The 14,744-nt window shown below is 40.3% G+C and overlaps 1 long non-coding RNA gene across 1 annotated transcript; it reads right to left on the bottom strand.

The window, feature by feature from the left end:
* LOC136750574 (uncharacterized) lies at positions 1-4,574 on the bottom strand. The gene is made up of 3 exons (XR_010816895.1): positions 4,468-4,574; positions 1,901-2,023; positions 1-208 (listed from the first exon to the last, which is right to left on the bottom strand). It is a non-coding gene; the product is annotated as an uncharacterized LOC136750574 (long non-coding RNA).
* Between the last annotated feature and the right edge of the window lie 10,170 nt (positions 4,575-14,744).

The raw sequence follows: 14,744 nt of genomic DNA, 5'->3' as shown, positions 1-14,744 counted from the left end.
TTATTTAATGCTCTAGTGTTAACATGCACAAATTCACAAGAAGGAGGAAGAGGAATGTGTCAATAGACTCGGTGTGCCTCATTGCGCTGCTGGGACACCGTTTCCATAGAAGACAGCTGTGTGCTAAATTTAAAATCACTTTCCGGTCTCATCTTCAGGAAGAGAAAAAAGGCAGAAGTGTCTTCCAGTTTCCTACAATTCCAGTAAGCTTGAGCAAAGACACAAAACACAAAGCAAAACAATAAAAGAGTGTTACTGGATACAGAAGAGTTAATGGAAAGACTTTGAATAACTCCAAGAATACAGGATGCTTGCACATGCAAAAATGTTCATAATCACCAAGGGTACTATTTATTTGTGATAAAAAAAATAAACTCTGATACAAAAAGGAAAATCTGTGTTTTTCCGCCATTAACATATAGCGTTAAAATGAATTATTTCTAACCATAATATACAACACGGTATATAATGTGAAACAAAATGTTTTTCTATTCAAATCTGAATCAGGTTCAGAGCAAATAGAGAAGCATCTTCCCAATTAAATAAACAACAACAGAACAGGCTACATCATTTAAATATTTCTGCAAAATAGCCTAACAGTATTCACTATTGTCCTTTAAGAAAATCGCCATCACCTGCCCATCCTGCCCATCCTGCCCATCATGTACAAAAGAAATACAATACAAATACAAATACAAATAATTAACTACTCCAAACATTGGGCCCACATATTGGATCTTTATGGTATTTACACTGCATAAAATCCCTCTGTAATGGACTCTTTGCTCCTCACCAACATGGCCACCCATATTTCCACACAAGAAAACTATGGGCAAATTTAATTGATATTTCTGCCCTTCCCTATAACCCCTCTGTGCACTGCAATGCATTATTACAACCATAACATAAAGATTTCTATTTGTGCTTCGTTTACTTCCTTTTGTAACAGAGTACACAACATAACACCCAAACAATTGAAACACAATCACTGTTTTAAACAAAGTGATGTCCTTGCTCCATCACACAGGAGGTTTCTCCATTTGCTGTTGTTCTGTTCACAAAATAGTTGTGAACAGACATCCCTGCCACACTGCTCCTCTCCAATATTAAGAAAAAAGTCAGACATGTCTTTTCAAAAGCATGGACAAGTATTTGGGGGTTAAAATAGAGAACCCTTTATCAAAGATGTAATCTAAACTATATTGAACTGCCTCTGAGTCCTAGCTTTCAGAAGAGTCTCCCCACTGTGCTGGATGAGAGAGAGAGAGCACTGAATCTGCATTTAGAAAGAAAAAAAATGGGCATCAGGATTAATTTCAGGGTAAGGCTGGCATTTACATCCACAGCTGTTTCACTCATTAACACAGACTGCATTCTGTCAGTTAGATATTGTGTTTCACAGTTTTTAATAGTTAACTTTTAAATAGTCCGAACTCCATGGTAAACAACATGCACCTTGATGCAAATAACTTTAAGTATCTAAAAGGGCCATATATATATATATATATATATATATATATATATATATATATATATATATATATATATTTTCTTTTTCTACCACAAAGAGAAGCTGACCTTACCTGACCCCTCTAATAGTATCATGTGACTGCTAAGCACTCCTTATGGGCACAATAATATATTTTTAACACTATGTACCCTGGAAGTAACATTGAGCAATCGCCAAAACAATTATAATACCTCTTCTCTAAAAGTTTCACATTTTCTCAAAAAAAATTCTAAAAAAGTATTTTGTTGCACAATTAATGCAATTATCACAATGACCACTCATCTGAACACTTTTGAACCAAGCTACTACACATGAAAGCCCAGAGAACAACTAGATGATGGTCAAAGTGAGGTATTAATGCTGATACACACCTGTGTAGTGTTGACTCACCTGCTTGCTCTTTTTATTTATTTACTGGAGTGCCTTCCTCTCAAACCCCTAAATCCTCTCAATCCACCGTGGTTTGGTCCAAAGATATGTTCGACATAATTCCTGCAGTAGACACCAAACCTACTGACGTTTCATTTAAAATCAAAAAGGAAATGGAGGGTTAAACATTTAAATTAAGTACAAATTCATAGTTGTCTATACCTCTGCAAAAACAATACAAGTACAGAATTTAATGCTTAGACAATTTTGTACATTTTAAAGGGTGAAAACAGGGGCAGCCCTTTCCTGAGAAACTCCTTCACACTATCTGTTGTGTTTTGCCACTGCAAAACAATCAAACTATAAAACAAACCATCACATTTTCATTGTATTTTCTAGGTTGTAATTATTTTGTCTGCATTACAACTGATCAGGGTGGAGATTTATGAACTGGACATCATCTGGTCCTCATAGTGCTACACATAAACGAGTCCAGAAATTGCTGCGGTGAAATCGTACTATTTATTAATGTCAAAGATAAACCTGTTGTTGGGTACATAAAATTGACCCTCATAGCATTCCATAGTGTTGCTTCCCTTAGGACCAATGTGCCTGTGTGTCATTTTTGAGTTATTAATGTTAACAATATATTGATATTAACATTATCGTGTAAAATAACAAGCGTACACACACACATTATTATTTGTATTATTATTTGTATCATTGATGTTGGTCTTGTTCTTCTTCTTGTTAACTACATATTTCAATATGATATAAACAAAAGGCATGATCTGCACACATGACATTCAAAGATCACGGTGATGTAAGGCGCTTTTATATCCACACAACTGCTTGACCTGACCTTTCAGTCTTTTTCATGAAGGGGGCAAGGAAACAGTCAATTCAAAGTCAATTGTTTTTTATTTAAATATTTAAAGCATGTTGAAATGCAACATCCTGGTGCTCTGAGTGAGAAAAGGCAGTAAAAGAGCTCTTTTACAGAATTGTTAAAATATGCATAAACCCAGAGTTTCAGAGAGCTGAACAAACTGATCAATGGTCTGTATATGACCATCTGTGCATTTGTGTTTTAAACTTCCTTTACTGCCTTTGGTACAGACCTCAGCATATAATATTATACAGGCTTGCATTGCCACAAGTAAAAGCTGGTGGTAAGAATACAATTACTTGACAAATGATACAAGGCACAACACATGACCACTTAACAAGAGTACCAAGCAAAGTTTAACCCCTACAAAAGACACTGCAATCCTGAAAAATAAATATTTGTGTTACAATATACATCATAGAAATACTTGGGGGGAAAAAGTGGATTTTTAAATATACAATCACAATCACAAACTTCCTAAACGACACCGAGAGGACTTTATTATCCTTAAAGCAAAGAGCAAAGCTTTATTTTTTACTTCAACGTGTAATATGAAACCCTTGAAAGACTTAATATAATTGTGATGAACATGTTAAGAAAACACAGAAATTCCTAGATAAATATTCTTGCACACAAGATTCTCTAAGTATATTTCAATTCAAACAACTGTGGTGTTTTCAACTAATTGTATTTTAAAACCTTGAACCAATGTCTACTGACTGTCTTGTTTTGAATGAAGCTGCTATTTAACATGACAGGTCAGTTAATTGCAAAAAAAAAAAAAAGATCTATTGAAAAACAAAAACCCAGAAACAGCTATGAAGTTTCAATAGATCTTATTTTTTTAAATATAATTGCTAAAGTATCCACTGTCTACAAAGATTTATCATTCTGTAATCTTGTGCCCTTCACATGTCGAAGCTCAATTTTTGGATGGCGAACTAGGAATGCTTCAAACTGCCTTGCGGTGTGATTACGTCTCTGACACTGCTGTCGAGTCCTCTCCCTCACACGGGCGTTTTGCAATAAAGAAATGAAAGGTTACTTTTCATAGTCATTAAGAGTTCTCATCTTATGTGGGCGATCTGTGTCATTATAGGACCACATGACTCCTTTAGTTTGAGAGAGCGAAAGAAAGAAATCTTTATCACAGTTTGTGGAGATATATTTGCTGTCTACTGCAAGCGGTTGTCCTCATTGAAAATTAACTGTTTGCATTGAAACCCAGAGCCTCATTGTCATTTACACAGTTTATCCACGGATATCACAGACCATATATGAGTTGTGTTATCAGACGTACTGTACTCATTAATTGACATATTTATAAATAATCCAAAACTGGGCTTCAGATTTTGGAAAGTCTATACTAGTGTATAAATTATAGAGCGTGTAAGACATTTCTTAGCAGAGAGGCCATACGTTTGAGATTCTTGTAGTATTAGGTGTTAGTTTGATCGAAAATAGATCGGCTGGTGATATTATAGTTATATTGCTGGTTTGAAAGACACGAATGCCCTAAACATCTGTCAAGAGTAAAAGAGAAGATCTCTGTTGATTCAAAACCATCAGTCCATTATCACTCGCCCATCCTATTCCATCATACAACATGTGAAAATAGTACCACTCTGCTCTCACTTCTCTGAGCCCCTCACTACAAAACAACATAGTGATCCACGCCAAGATATAACAGATATCTTACCTTCCATCCATGACATCTTCTGTCATCATGTTTCTATAAAAATAACCCGTTAAATGTCAGTCCCCCAATTACTTGTTTACTGTTGCCCACAGTTTCTAGCAACTATTGTTATCCTCTATGTGTCAGATCTGCTGACCTACTTGAAACTCTGTGAATCATTGTTTATTTGGCAGTTAATTCTCTGCCAGGCTAACTTAGTAGCATTGGAAAGAATGAACTTTTGGTATTACAAAATTGGTGTGGTGCTACAATATGTGGGCATAGCTTGTCACATGCAGAAAAAAGATAAAAAGTCACATTTCTGGTCTCACTGTAACCATAAGAGTAAACTTTATGTATCTAGGTATACAGCAGTAGCTCACTCCATTGCAGATAAAGCTGGAGAAGCGGAAATTAGTTAGTACATTTAATTTGGGGAAATGTGAAAGTTAAAAGACCAGACTGAGAGAACATTATTTTCATAATTTGTTCTGTCTAATTTATTTCAATGTTTGCAATATTTATTGGATGCATTGCAAGTCTGCTGTAAGGAAAGCCATATGAAATGCATACAAAATAGTTCAGCTATATTTCAAATTATTGTGAGATTCATTTAGGAGACACATACCATTTCACTGCTTTTAATATTCCTTTAACTTATTTGTTAGATGTGATTGCATGAGCAAAAACATCACAATTTAAATATATGTTATGTTTTATTTTATTTTAACCACTGTACTTTAATGGATGACCTTGTCATACAATTTGTGATCATGAAATAGCACCCCCTGTAATAAAAAGATGACAGCAATGATCTACTTCTTCGCACAAATTCCAAACTCAGGCATTCCCAAAATCAGGGGTCATGCTTTTGTAATTTTTGTTCTAGAAATTGAAATATTTTCCATTCCAACCCCAATGAAAAAATAGCAACTTCACCAACATCCAGAATTGTTCACCCTTCCGGCTATTACCAACACACCACATGTTGCTCAATAATTGACTTCTTATTCAGTCTCTCTTTAAGCCTTAAATTGCTCCTTTGTACAAATTGATCTTTCTTGGACAGTCATAATCTAAAATATCTAATCTTCTATACATCCATGGCCTCACCAGACATTGAACCCTTATCAGCAGTCATTTCTAACCTTTGTCGTTCAAATGCAACAAAGTAGGCTGATAAATCCTTGGTGTGCCTTGTGATAAATGCAGCGTTGTTATCTTATTATCATTGTATAACATTCTATTATGTAAAGAACACAACTGTTTCTTTTTTTTTTTGTACTGCAAGGGCTTCTTGGATCAAGATATTGGACAAATCAATGAACTGTCAGAAAGTTCCAAACTTATTCTGGCGTTACACTTGCAAAGTATCCATTACAGTCGTACGTGTGCAATGAACTCAGTCTAGACTCTTTTTGGCACCGACTGGACTGCGGTGCCCATCTCCTCTCGTGTCAACATCCATAGTGTCAGCCAGTGCATGAGAGAGACACACCGTACGAGGGACCTTTCTTAAATAGATGTCCACAGGCAGGGGACAGGAACTAGGAAGACGTTAGACATGCTTATCCAAATGTCTCCACTCAACTTGAGTATCAATTTCTAATTAGTGTCAGCAGATAAAGTGTACTTGGGCAGGGCTCTGTTTACAGCTTCATGGATAAAAAAACATACTCAGATGTGTGGGTCAGCTTACCTCATACATGTTCTCTTTCAATTTCAAATAGCAATAGTCAGTAGGAATTGCATCACAGGAGCTGGAGGCTTTCGGAGACACGGGTCAAAGCTGCTGATAGTCTTTTCTGTGAGTTGATGGAGAAAGCCTGCCCCTCTGCTTGCTTCTTCTCCAATCCCCACTGAAGTGACATTCTCCTTTGCTCCTCAGCTCGGAGGGAGAAGGTTGCCTGAGCACAAACAAAGAGCTATTTTCTGTGCACAAATGACTGTAATTGTGTAATGTGTGCAACCTCCTCGCTGTGGCTGCAGTGGAAGTTGCCTTTCGCCCCTTGCTGAAGTGTCCAGAGCTCGACTTCTTGTTAATATCGCAAACTTGCTCAGCTCAGACTGCCATTGTTACAACTTTCTGACTGGGCTGTTGTATTTCCCTCTGACATGAGTATTGAATTATTGTCATAGTATCATATCGGTATTGTTCTATTTTCTCAGTTCAACCTGCTGTTGCTATTCTCTCCCGTCTGGTTGATTATTAGTATATCGGACATGTTTCTTAACCCTGTAGGTTTTTTTTCCATTTTACGTCTGTTGTGCGTATTTAGAGTACTGTTGCGGCTGGCTTGAACTCGACACAGGGTCCGATTGCATTTCAGTCCGCCATTTTACAACCCCTCAGGTTGCTGGTTGCTGTTTTTCCCATGAGCTCAAGCTAGCCTGACTGCATGTTGGACTGCTCTATTTACACTGCTACAATTGTATTTGTTTCAGTGTTTACTGCACATGTTGCTTGTTGTCTCTCTCTCCTTCTTTTGTGGGATATAGGAGGACAACAGCCTAGAGGAAGGTCAAGCACTTCTACCGTGGTCAGAAGAGCTATAAAGAAAGACCATTCCTGGCTTCCCTCTATAGCTGCAAATATAGCAGGGACCTTAGCTTGCTAATCTAATTTTGCAACTGCTATCTTGGTACCTTCGTCTGCTCTAAAACTGCCTCAATCTCACAGCTGGTCTGCTGAGCTGAGCTGACCTTACAGTGCCATAGTGCTCTATAAACCATCACACTTTTTTAGGGCTTGTGACAACTGGGTGCTGTTACCCTACCTTGGTGCAAATAACATTCTAGGAACTGATCGCATCGCCGGCATCCCCTGGCAACCAGAGCACAAGATATCTTTTCACCGCTGCCTCTCCTGTGGCCAAGGGTCCCCCAAGAGAACCCACATGACCACTGTGTGTCCTGTGTCAGACCGGCCTGCCTCCAGGATTGCACCTCGTATCTGATCTGTTCTAAGTTTCAAGCAGGGCCTCGGGAAGGTGATGGGAGAGACCTCCATTACTTCAAAAGGTTCCTTTACAGATTCTATCCCCCCTAAAGGATCGTGGCATCTCCTGCTCTGGGCGCACTGTGGTTTTTGGAGTCACCTCTGGTGACCCCTCCTGTACAACGGAAACTGTCCCACTCCTGGTCTCCAACACAGTGATCGTTCTCTCCACATTGCAAACTATCTCCATCACCCTGTCTACCATGGTCAGAGATCGCCACACTTATGGGAACCATAAATAAGTTAATTCAGATCATGACAGGACAATAAGCCATGTTTGCCAGTTTTAAAAGCAGCTCCATCCTCCGTGGTATCCTCTCTGACCTCTCCACCTTTGATAAAATCTGACACAGAGGATGTCCAGTTAGACATGGATGCCTGTGTCAGCAGCCCCACCCTGGAACTGGGGGAGGAAGTGCACTCATCAAAGGCTTCAGGTTTTTCCTTCACCTTCCTTGAGATGGATACCTGCTATCTCAGGATCCCAGTGACCAGCTGAAGAGAAGCCCATGCACTCCCTCTTCGAGAGGTCCAAGGTTTGCAGGCTCCCCCTCTTCCTTGACTTCAGGAAGGAGATGTGGGTATCCAGGAGCACCTATGCATGAACTCTAAGCATCATTCCAACATGTGGACTCTGCCATTGCCTAACTCACACAGGCCTCCCCATTGTCTCATGCCATCAAGAACAGAGCTTGTCCTAATAGCCACATAACAGAGGTCCATCTCAAGATTGCCTCCAGAGAGACTGCGCCTGGACTCTGTGTCCAGCACTTTCACCCGCAATAGGTTAAAAGGGCCATGCGCTGGTCCAAACAGAACAATTGCATAGATCGATCACCAATCTACACCCCCCAACAGAACGAATTTGAATTCTGCTGTGGGCCCACTCACTCCTGGCCTCTCTTAGAGCGTCACATTTACTGGACAAGACCAACCTGGCAGCAGACTTTCTCTCTAGAGAAGAGTCAGCCTCATCAGAATGGCTAATCCACCCAGCTGCGGTGCGATTCATGTGTGATAGCCTCAGCAGGGCCTGCATCAATCTCTTCACCTCGCAAGAGTGGGTACACTGTCCACTGTGGTTCTCCATGATAGACAAGGGAGAGCTAGCTCACGACTGGCCAAACAGCCTCCTGTATCAATTTCTTTATTTCCTTCTTTATGATGGATAATATCTGTCCCATGCTTGTTTTAATGGTCGTAAAGATGCGTTAAAATTTTCCAAATTAACAATCCTAATGCAACAGTTTAGCTAGCTTCTTTACTTGTGTGTGTTAGAGTGGCCTTGGTGTATTCCCACAACACAAGCTGAGCACACTAGCCTGTGGTCATATAGCCAGTCTGAGAAAAGATAGAACATGTTTTTTTGTTGAAAGGAGCAATGTGATTACAGAGCTTTAAAACATTGTGGTCAGGACTCTAATACACCCCTCTGCTATGTGTTTAAGAGTCGGCCTCAGGACACCAGCTGCAGTGCTTTTGTTTTCTCTTTTTACTTTAATAATTATGATTTTTAAAGAGGGAAGCAGTGACTTGTTGTAGCTATTATTGGAACTGACCTGCTTTGTGTGCAGATGTAAGGGCTTGAAACCAAGGATGTTTCAATGTAATGATCCCTATCAGAGTCTGGCAGAAAAGGACTGAATTCTGTCAACACATGGGTACGGTTTTATTTGGAGCTTCACAATTGAGGATTGAACTGATCTGTAGCTGGCTCAGTAAATTACATTCTATAATGAGAGAATTTGTTATATATAAATATATAGAGAATTTCAAACTTATGAAATCAAGGAGTTTGTAGGAACAGGTTGGATAAGAATAGCCAAAGAAAGTGCTCACTTGTGCTGGTGCGTTCTTGACAGGGATGTCGTAGCTGAGACGTTGGATGCTAGACCCTAACAAAGACACAGCAGGGTTGAGGATTGTGGGTGTGTGGAGCGCAATGGGGAAGCGAAGAGACATTTAATTAATGCATTGGCAGAGGAAGAGTTATGTGTGTGACAACCAGAAAGTCTAGTCTACAGCCAAGAGAATGAATGGATGCTAAACGTATATACATACATACGTTTGTGTCTGCTTCCTAGACCCCGTCACAGAACAAGCCCAGCACCGTGGATATCACCCCAAGGTCCCACAAATGGTGGAGAATGCAGGCAACTTGCTGCGGTTTGGCAGATTTTAAAATAGACAACAGCACCTTATTATACAGTGCTTACTTTTCTTTATTACATAACAGATGTTCAAAGAAAAGTTATATTTTATCAGTATCAGTTGGATACTGGTGAACATGTGAGCTGCTGTGTTTGTCCCACTATAATCTCCACCAGGGATGGACTGGGACCAATAAACGGCCCTGGACTTTTACCCAGGGGGGTGACGGCTGGTGAAGTCTGGGTCCCAATAAAGTGCAGTCTGGGTTGTGGGGGAGAGGGTGGTTGCCAAAGTGTTGTTCTGGGTGCCGACAATGTGCAGTAAGGGGGTTTGCTGGCCCACCGAACTAAAACATGGACTGGCCCTTCTGGCATTTGCCAGACAGTCCGCCTATGACCTCCACTCACTTTAAGTCTCTCAGAGACCGTGGTAGACCCTGAAGTTATGTATCTTGGTGCGGAAGGGGATAAGAGGTGTCTTCTAGCCTCTAGCCAATCCCATTAAGCAGATTAGTCCTAATGAAGGTCACAATGCAGCAGCCAGCTGATTCTAACAATAGTCCTGGAGTTTCTGCTTCTGCATACATCAGCATAAACTTTCCCTTGCCATTGACCCTCGACCTGGGCAAGCTACACGACATTTACAATCCCCAGTGGCCCACTTTCTGAATCAAACCTCTCTCTTAGTGTGCTTGCAGGACTGTGGCAGAAGATTCTGTGACTCAGGAACATTTTCTTGCCAACTGTGACACAAAGCTGTGTAATGCACTTTCACTTTCTCCCTCCTTTAAAAATTAGAGAGAAATGGTACTGTTTTATAAAAAGGAAAAGAACGTGACACCTGCAAATACAATCTTAGCAAAGGCAAAAGAGTCAATATAAATATGAGATTTATATTTAACGGTCAACTATGCAAATTCAAAATGCCCTCACAAGGTAACCAATATAATTTTACAGGTTTTTTTTATAATTATTGTCATTCTAAGATATGAAATAATAGTTGAATATCACAATCATATATACAGTGCCTTGTGAAAGTATTCACCCCCCTTGGCATTTTTCCTATTTTGTTGCCTTACAACCTAGAATAAAAAAAATTGGGGGGTTTGTATCATTTGATTTACACAACATGCCTACCACTTTGAAGATGCAAAATATTTTGTATTGTGAAACAAGAAGTAAGACAAAAAAACAGAAAACTTGAGGGTGTGTAACTATTCACCCCACCCCCCAAAGTCAATACTCTATAGAGCCACCTTTTGCAGCAATTACAGCTGCAAGTCTCGTGGGGTACGTCTCTATAAGCTTGGCACATCTAGCCACTGGGATTTCTGCCCATTCTTCAAGGCAAAACTGCTCCAGATCCTTCAAGTTGGATGGGTTATACCACAGATTCTCAATTGGATTGAGGTCTTGGCATTGACAAGGCCATTCCAAGATATTTAAATGTTTCCCCTTAAACCACTTGAGTGTTGCTTTAGCAGTATGCTTAGGTCATTGTCCTGCTGGAAGGTGAACCTCCATCCCAGTTTCAAATCTTTGGAAGACTGAAACAGGTTTCCCTCAAGAATTTCCCTGGATTTAGCGCCATCTGTCATTCTTCAATTCTAACCAGTTTCCCAGTCCCTGCCGATGAAAAACATCCCCACATCATGATGCTGCCACCAACATGCTTCACTATGGGGATGGTGTTCTCGGGGTGTTGGGTTTGCGGCAGACATAGCTTTTTCCTCGATGGCCAAAAAGCTCAATTTTAGTCTCATCTAGTACCTTCTTCCATATGTTTGGGGAGTCTCCTACATGCCTTTTGGCGAACAGCAAATGTGTTTATTTTTTTCTTTAGGCAATGGCTTTTTTCTGGCCACTCTTCCATAAAGCCCAGCTCTGTGGTGTGTACGGCTTAAAGTGGTCCTATGGATAGATACTCCAATCTCCGCTGTGGAGCTCTGCAGCTCCTTTAGGGTTATCTTTGGTCTCTTTGTTGCCTCTCTGAGTGATGCCCTCCTTGTCCATGAGTTTTGGTGGCGGCCCTCTCTTGGCAGGTTTGTTGTGGTGCCATATTCTTTCCATTTTTTAATAATGGATCTCATGGTGCTCTATGGGATGTTCAAAGTTTCAGATTTTTTTTATAACCCAACCCTGACCTGTACTTCTCCAAAACTTTGTCCCTGACCTGTTTGGAGAGCTCCTTGGTCTTCATGGTGCCACTTGCTTGGTGGTGCCACTTGCTTGGTGGTGCCACTTGCTTGGTGGTGCCCCATCCTCGGTGGTGTTATAGACTCTGGGGCCTTTCAAAACAGGTGTATATATACTGAGATCTTGTGACAGATCATGTGACACTTAGATTGCACACAGTTGGACTTTATTTAACTAATTATGTGACTTCTGAAGGTAATTGGTTGCACCAGATCTTATTTAGGGGCTTCATAGCAAAGGGGGTGAAAACATACGCACACACCACTTTAGTTTTTTGAATATTTTAAAACAAGTAATTTTTATAATTTCACATCACCAATTTGGACTATTTTGTGTATGTTCATTACATAAAATCCAAATAAAAATCCATTTAAATTACAGGTTGTAATGCAACAAAATAGAAAAAAATGCCAAGGGGGGTGAATACTTTCACAAGGCACTGTATTATTTAAACATTTAATATCTTTAATCGTCTTTATAGTACAGTACATCATGGTATTTTCAAACATGTATATTCCAACTGATGCAGAAGATAAACATTCCTGAACGTTTCAGAACGAGTCCTTTAAATAACAGCAAACAGCTGTTACAAGCACCGAACCATCTGCCATTGTCTCTGAGGGGACAGCCGTGACACTGGCATGCTTGGCACCGAGGTGGTGAAGAAGGTATCAGGTAGCAGAAATATAGCGAAAAGCCTCTTAGCTGAGGACAGGAAACAAACACACCAGGGTTAATCCTGCCTCGCTGTGCCTGATCCACACATAGAAAACTGTTTTAATTTGGACTGTTTTTTAGATCACCGGTGCAGAGATGAGAGATTTTTGGGAATATCCTGCATGTTGCCCATTTTCTCTAATTACTCCATTTATCACACAACCATGTAGTTTTCTTATAGCACATGAAAGTGTGTGTGTGGAGTGGGGTGTCAATGTCTGGTGGTGTTTTTTTCATATGATGTACTGGGGCCACATTTTGTAGGTCAAATCCATTTGTACATCTCTCGTACTCTTACTTAAAACTCAACACTTGGCACATTTTCCACTAACATGTCAGGGAAACCATTGGTCCTAAATCATGTTATAACTCATATAAAGAGTGCATCAGCTGGACCAATGGCCATGTGTCTTTCCCCATTCCTCTTTAATAATATATCATTCAGAAATGCCATGGAAATTCAACTTGAAAAGTTGTAACGCTATTGGAAGCATAGTACAAATCACACGAGTAGATGGAAATGTATCCTTGTATCTAATCTAATACATGAGAAAGTCTTTGGAGGAGACCATTATGTGGCTCAATATGGGATGAAACTGGCACTAGCCATGTGAAACTGCTGATCTGTTGGATGTGGTATTTATTAAAGGTGTAAGACATGAGTGATACCGGTCTCAAAGTGCCTCACAGATCCCTCAGCAGGCAACACCTCGCCTGCTTCTCTGGGAATTTTCACAGGTCACGACTGCATATGGAGTTGACCTTTGCAAGGTGTGGCGTGTGCTGCCAGGGGCTAATCGAATTCCACTTCAACGCAACGGTCCACATGGCTGACAAACGTATCATGCAGATGCAAGTAATGTCTGATACAGTAAGTGTCGCATTAAGATATCATTTACCAAATATAATTCGATTTAGATATGCCTCGAAATACATTCGGAAAACATTCTGGGAATTTTAAAAATGCCTCCGAATGAATGTATGTCTGCAAGTGGGTGATGGCCAAAAGTCTTAGTCCACTGACACGGTTAAATTTGCATATGCAATGTATTACATCGTCCTTATTGCATGATAATTGCAGATACATGATTGCAGATGTGTAATATCTAATCTGGGCCCACCTCAGTGACAAGGGGTGAAATCACACCTGCAGCTGGTGACAGCAGCGGGCAGCCACAGTGCAGGGAAGCAGTGCAAGTGTAAAAATAAACAGTTGTTATCAGAAACTGAGCCTCATCACGTCTTCTCTCCTTGCCTGTTGTTTTGTAGTAAAACAGGAAGTTTTTCTTGTGTGCACAGGATGCCTCAGACACTCCCAGGTTTGGTAATAACTTTAACACTTAGTTTTCCCTGTCTCACACACAATCAGCTCCACATTTCCCCTTTCCACTGCTTCTTAGACATTTCCTTTCAGGCGAGGATTAGTGTGTGGGAACTGTTAACCCCTCGTCCTCTGATGACCAGAGACGGTTTCTGCAGACGGATTTATGGGCAAAGGCAACTCATCAGCCGGCGCGACAGTGTCCTATCTTAAAGGATGAGCAATGCATTACACATAATGTCTTGAAGTCCAGGTCTGGCCTAAGAGCCACTGATGGCCAATGATTTCTCACACCGTAATTATAACTTAAAAATGTAAGGCCTGCTTCTATTTCTGCTCCTGAGTTTGATGGGATCGGCTGCTCCCATTGAGTAGATCCAAAGACATTTGGTGGGTTGCCACACAGATGATGGTGCCTTTCCAAAATGTGGACGGAATTATATTCTGTAGGATTTATTAATGTGAAAGTCAACATTAGTTGACAGTTTACAGAAAAAAAAAGGTCTGCAATGGCCTTCTGCTAAGCAGTTTATTGCTGTACCAAACAAACACTTGTACTACACATACAGTAGTCACAGCCAAAGAAGATGGGGCACAACAGATTAAACAAATCCCCCCCCCATTTCTGTCATGATCAAAACAACCTATTGGGTCAGACAAATGAACTTGGTTTCATGGTAACTGCGTGCAGTTGGTGTGAGCGCACACAGCCCATGGACCTGCAGCCATGAATCATATCACATGTGGTTTTGATCACGCAACATAAAAGCAAAACTAGAAAAGAAAAAAAACAAAAACAATCCAATGCCTTGTCCAGCGAGCTCATTGCCCACACTCCAGGAGGCATATTTATATATCAACAGGCACACACACACACACACACACACAAACACACTGCACACATTGTAAACAGGAT

Source organism: Amia ocellicauda, chromosome 5 (assembly GCF_036373705.1).
Source record: "Amia ocellicauda isolate fAmiCal2 chromosome 5, fAmiCal2.hap1, whole genome shotgun sequence".
NCBI classification, from domain to species: domain Eukaryota; kingdom Metazoa; phylum Chordata; class Actinopteri; order Amiiformes; family Amiidae; genus Amia; species Amia ocellicauda.
The sequence above is the reverse complement of the archived record's forward strand: the minus strand, read 5'-3'. Positions and strand labels throughout refer to the sequence as shown.